At 41.1% G+C, this 6,188-nt stretch overlaps 1 protein-coding gene across 4 annotated transcripts in view; it reads left to right on the top strand.

Annotated features, from left to right (window-relative positions):
• smap1 (small ArfGAP 1) overlaps positions 1-6,188 on the top strand; it is a 154,270-nt gene that overhangs the window by 103,439 nt on the left and 44,643 nt on the right. The gene's annotated exons all lie outside the window — the stretch shown is intronic.

The raw sequence follows: 6,188 nt of genomic DNA, 5'->3' as shown, positions 1-6,188 counted from the left end.
GATACAGCACAGTATCGAGATATTTTTTAATGGGCAAAGTAAGAGTCTTACTTTGCCCATTAGTAACTGACACAGCCATGACAGCTGCGTCACCCTTCTTCCAGTCTTCATGATAAGCTAGTGTAAGTTTTTTTTGATTGTGTTACCTCTCCCACTTGAATGTTACCCTTGCTGTTTAACTTTCTTATTTAATAATAAACTTAAGTTTTATCTACGAAGAATTACGGTAATCAGCAAGATACACTCGGCCCTTCATGTGAAAGAATTTGGGCCATGATTAAAACAATCATGACTACTGTTTCAATGCTTCGACAATGCGCACTGAGCTCAGGCTCGTACACGGGAGGGGGAAAAGTCCGAGCAGCGGGGCAGGGAGAGATTTCATTGGTTCTTTCAGAGCGGACCACGAGACAGTGATTGGTGGCGTTTGATTGATTTCAGTATTAATCGATCCATCACCAAAGATTCTTTTGTACCTTAAAATAATGTTTCCAATATCATTTCAGTGGTTTATTCACTTGTTGGAATGAGACCTAAGAATAAAAGTAATGGTAACAGTAATGGAAAATCCGCTCTCAACCTGGAGGGGAAACAAAGAGAAAAAGTGCTTACTGGTAGAGGTGCTGGTTGACATGCAAGTAACTAATGCTAGGCCTATAACGTTAGCTAATTCTTGGTGTGTAACATAAGGTTATGACACCATTACAAATGCTTAGTTATTTTTAGTATGATTGTTTTGACCAAGGTTGACAACTCCGGGCTAACACACAATTCATCAGTAACCCGAACTGTAAAGATAGACAACTAATCTAATGGGAATTTAGCTAGCTAGCACACCCCGGTCTTCTGCCTCAGTCTCCCGGCGCTGCAAGGCTTCAGTCAGGATGAGAGCTGACAACAGCCCCCAGACAGCTAGCAGCCCTATACTTTCATTACAGCCCCGGCCCGGGGACACATCCAGAGTTATCCCCCAGCCAGCTAGTAGCCATCCTTTTTCACTACAGCCCCGGCCCGGGGACACATCCAGAGTCAGTCCCCAGCCAACTAGCAGCCATTCACTTTCATAACAGCCCCGGGGACAAATCCATAATCATCCCCCAGCCAGCTAGCAGCCATCCACTTTCATTACAGCCCCAAGGACACATCTATTCCACAGCCCCCAGCCAGCTAGCAGCCATCCACTTTCATTACAGCCCCGGCCCGGAGACACATCCACAGTCAGCCCACAGCCAGCCCCCAGCCAGCTAGCAGCACTTAACTCCTGTGCTAAGGATGCTAATGGCAGTTTACTGAACCATTGGGAAACAGACCGAGACACCTGATTCAGAACAGCGAACCCCCTCCCCCTCCCTTCTTTCGCTTTTAGCCGTCTTTACAGTTAGCTAAATGTACAAGACAAAACAAGGATAAGGCACCAAAAGGACTAATACTGAATAGCATTGGCTACGGATGAGAAGGATTGCTCTGGGAGTGGGAAGGGGTGTGTCCCGATTCTGCCTTCTCGCTCAACAACGCAGGTTTGTGGAGCAGAGTTTTGCAATTTTGGTTTTATTTTGCATATCATTACAGCCTACTACACACAATTAGCACACTGCTAGTTACACACTGCTGTAATTTTACTTTTTAGTAATAGGACCGTAAATGAAGTAAACCGAATGTGCAAATATACAATAAGTTCACCAAACACTACACAAGACCAATGCTGTAGAGTAGGCCTGCACTATATTGGAAAAATCTTACATTGCAATAATTATTCCCCCTGCGATATATCTTGCGATATGAAAAAAGAAAAAGTAATTTTTAAAAGATGACATAAATAGCTTTGTTTGGAAATAATAAATCATTCTCGACTACTGCGATGATTTTGCAGGGGAGTGCATTGACATAGAAGATAAAAATGAAAATGTGAACCATTCTTTGTTGAACTTTAATGCTTTACAAACACCAAAGCAAGTAAGCGGTGTGACTAACGTTACTCTTCTGAAGTGATTTTGGAGAGGGAAATTAGGTAAAAATACGTTGATTGTCTAGCATGACACCATTGTATTCATATAATAATCAATCCAGGCTAACTTGTATGACAGTGACTGCATGTTGCTTCCTCTAAATTTCAGGTTGTGGTCGACTAGTGGGGCCAGCTCGTTAGTTTGATAAATTGATCAGAGCTGCATGTTACACGCACTAGCAACAAACTCTGTGTATCCAAGAACAATTCAAACAGTGTAAATGACGTTAGATCAGACACAGACGTCTGTAGTAGATTAGTGTTACGTTCCCAGCGTCGCGGCTCCGAATCGTAACAATAGTTGGGACAGACGGACCTCTTGGATCTTCAGGCTAACTATATTAGCTTTAGCCTAGCTGGTAGCAGCTTTCTGCTTGTTTCTTTAAGCTAACTATATTAGCTTTAGCCTGGTTGGTAGCAGCTTTCTGTTGTTTCTTTAGGCTAACTATATTAGCTTTAGCCTGGCTGGTAGCAGCTTTCTGCGGGGAGAAATGGCCGGGAGACGTTGCGATTATGTTGCATTAATTAGGTAATTTAGTTCTTGTTCGCAGCAGACATAAAACACTGATCGCAACGTCCTCGGTCTGTCCATACACTCATATCAGTCAACATTTCAACACGGGAATCACAACAAAACCTGTCCCACATTTCATACATCTTCTACAGTAGTGTTTAGTGTGTATCACTGTTACAACAACAAACAAACGTCAGATACTGTTACTAGTACAGGTTACAATAACAGAAAAAACAACAAACAAAAAATACAGAAAATAGTAGATTTAACTTCTACATTTTCATCATATTTTTGTGTCCAATAGTAATAGTAAACCATGTCTGAGAGCCTGCATGGACAATAGACTCTTTTTACAGCAGACATTTGGTCTTGGTCACAGCAGGAAACAAAAAGATGGAAATAATAACAATATTGGTGGCTCTGTTCCATAAGGATGCAACAGTAAATCGTGCCAGAATCAACATGCACAGAACCCGGGCCTGGGAACTGGCATACCTAAATGGAATGCAGCCATCCATATCACTTACACTGTTCCCCTTTCTGCCCTCAAAATGTCTGCCATGAAAAAAGTGTATTCATTTTAACAGTTGATATTTTTGAAGGTTGGTAACTCTCTGCCAGACAATGTGTATTTTTAGAGTTGGACAGTACTAGACTATTCTTCTTATTCCAAGTGAAAACATAAAATAAAAAACATCCCTGCCTTAAAGTGACTTTTACATGTTTCTGAAACTTAGTAATGTTCCTTCTGATGATCATAAATGACCTGTAAAACCAAACAAGACTAACAGTGAAAAGAACGTTAGTTTTATATAGTTTTTTTATATAGTTATCAATGCCTACCCTTACCCGGTATGGTTTTTCCGACGAAGTGACAAAATGATCTACGGCGGGTAGACTGCGCTACAGCAACACATTCTGACGGGTCAAAGACTAAACCTAAACAGCTTTTTCAGAAAAACTGTAAAAGATATCAAAACACAAAGTATGCCACAAATTTTCCGTGAATGTTTTAAATCTTGAATCACATCTGTAGGTGAAAGAATGTAAGAGGAGATACATTTTGAAGCAGAGGAGGATTTGAAGGGTTGAAGCTTGCTCTCATTGAATTTAATGTTAACATTACATGTTTAAAAGCTTAATATAGAAAAAAGTATAAATGGTGGGGAGAAAGTTGAAAATGTCCCATCATCTGCTGAAAGAGCTGAAGATTTTTAACGTTAAATGGTTTTAATAGCTAAAAGTATTCAGAAGTTATGGACGACCAAAAAACTTACATAAGTAGAAATAATAAAGAACAGGATAACAATAGTTGGAATGCTGTTGAACAGAATTCCAACTAATTATTACAGAATTGTAAATGATTCAAAAACGTCTCCGAATTGGCCCTCAGGTAGGCAATATGTCAGTGTGATTTCATTCGTAGTGCGTGATGTGGTTGCCTACATTAAATTATAGTGGTGTGTGATATCGCAAAATTTGGGATTTATCCGATACCAAATAAATCCAAGGCCAGTATTGCCGATGCAATACCAATCATTTTTAATAATTAAGGTGGATGCATTATCAAATTTCTAAATTTGAAAGAATTTGTATGACTTTTGTGTGTTGTCTTAGTGTTTTTGTGATATAGGCGCTCCTTTTCCTCTCTGCTATTCTTCTCCTCCCCCGTCTCTGTCCTGCTTGTGTGTGTGGGCTGCTGCCGGGCCTGGCTACTTGCTTGCTTGTTTGCCCGGCGCCGCTGAGTCATGTGACGGTATGACATCAAATCAAGAAGAGGGGGGAGTAGGAACAAAGGGCGTTTCTCAATACCAAGTAAGCAAAGAACAGACTTGTGTTCTTTGGGAGACCGTACTTTCTGCCTGTACCTGGAAGAATGAACTTGCAAGTTCAGAAGCACAAAACGCTGTTGACAGTTTTGAGCCGAAGCGTTCTTCTTGTTATTGCGCAACCCCCCCAGCATAGTGGGCGCTTGGCACTTTATAGTTAGCTTTGATGTGTGCATTCATAATAAAGCATGGACGGTCACCCTTCACACCGCCTTTATTGTTTTGTTACATTTTCATTTAAAGTGCCATTAAGTATCACGGGCCAATTACCATATAAATACCGACACAACGGCGGGGAAAAAATGTTCGGGATTCAATTTTAATTGAAAGCAGAAAAGAAACGTTAAAATAGGTATTACAATTATAGATGGACTGGGTAAAGTTAGTCACTGCCGTCTATATACTTTATCGAGAAGCAGAAAAGGAGCCTGCGAGTGGGGAGAGCCAGGATGATCAGGACAGATATATATAACAGCGGTACAGGTATAAAAGACCTGGCTTTGCTGCAGGGGTCGGTCTAAATGTGTGGCCAGAGTGGTCTGTCTAGACGTGGGGCCAGAGTGGTTTGTCTAGACGTGGGGCCAGAGTGGTCTGTCTAAATGTGGGACCAGAGTTGTCTGTGAGCTGACTGACTGACCGGCTTGCGAGAGTCATCCCTGGCTGTCGTAGCAAGCTCGCCCGCCAGGGTTTGCGGAGCTTTCAAACTCCGAAGTTTTTTTAAATTCACCATCAATTTTCGTTGAACTGCCTATTTAAAAAATCTACACAGCTGATTTTTCGCCTTAAAAAATCTTAAAAATGAATTTATTGATTTAATAATAGACGTAAATTGTGAAAATATGTGTACCGGAAACCATCCGCGCTTTACACCCAAATTGAATTATGGGTTACCGGTTCCGGCCAAGTTCACACAAGTTACCATCAGATGTATCCTCGGTAAAATGGGCGTGTCAAGATCACATCCGGGGATTTTAACTGTTCTTGGCGAAATGCTAACTTGTGTATTGGGTCAGTACTTTGGCCACCAAACATGACGTTTCACAAGAACACAAGTCCATAGAAGAACACAGATTGAGAAACTCCCAAAGTGTGCCTGCTCTGCGCTGTAACAGGAGCAGGGGCACTTACCAAGACACTGACAGCCACGTCGCCTTTTTGATGAAACCGCAGCGGTGCATACTGGAGAGAAACTGAAAATAAAGTATTGATCTCATTACTGGGATTGATCATTACCAACGTTGGTATCGATATTACCGAAATTTGGATCAATCCGCCCACCATTATTAAATTACGTTCACCGTCCATTTAGCATGGACATTGTATTCCCTTTAGTCCGTATTTGTGTTGGCCTACTATTTTCTTTTCCCTTATCCCTCTGTAATAGTGTAAAATGTCCGTACGTTTCATGAAATGAGTTCTTATAAAATAAGTTATTACTACGTAGTTGGATTCAACAATTTAATGCTTTGGTAACGCTGATTCAGGAATATACAGTGGGCAATAAAGCACCGTAAAGAAAAGCAAATGTGCTGAAATCAACACAAATTACATATAGCCACTTTAAGCAGCTCCGTAACACTGTCAAATATATTTGAACGGCGCCCCGGAGGTGACCCAAAAGGGGGGGGGGGGTAAAACAAATCAAGAAAAAAAAAAAAACATCTTGAATTTCAAACTCAAAGTTAGATTGAATAATGGATTGAATAATTCTCTGAGTACCTCTTTACTTTGTACTGTTATTTTATTTATCTTGCTATGTGATAAAACATCCATCCATCCATCTTCGACCGCTTATCCGGTATCGGGTCGCGGGGGCAGCAGCTCCAGCAGGGGACCCCAA

This window comes from Etheostoma cragini, chromosome 17 (assembly GCF_013103735.1).
Source record: "Etheostoma cragini isolate CJK2018 chromosome 17, CSU_Ecrag_1.0, whole genome shotgun sequence".
Classification (NCBI taxonomy): domain Eukaryota; kingdom Metazoa; phylum Chordata; class Actinopteri; order Perciformes; family Percidae; genus Etheostoma; species Etheostoma cragini.
This window is presented reverse-complemented; position numbering and strand designations above follow the sequence as displayed.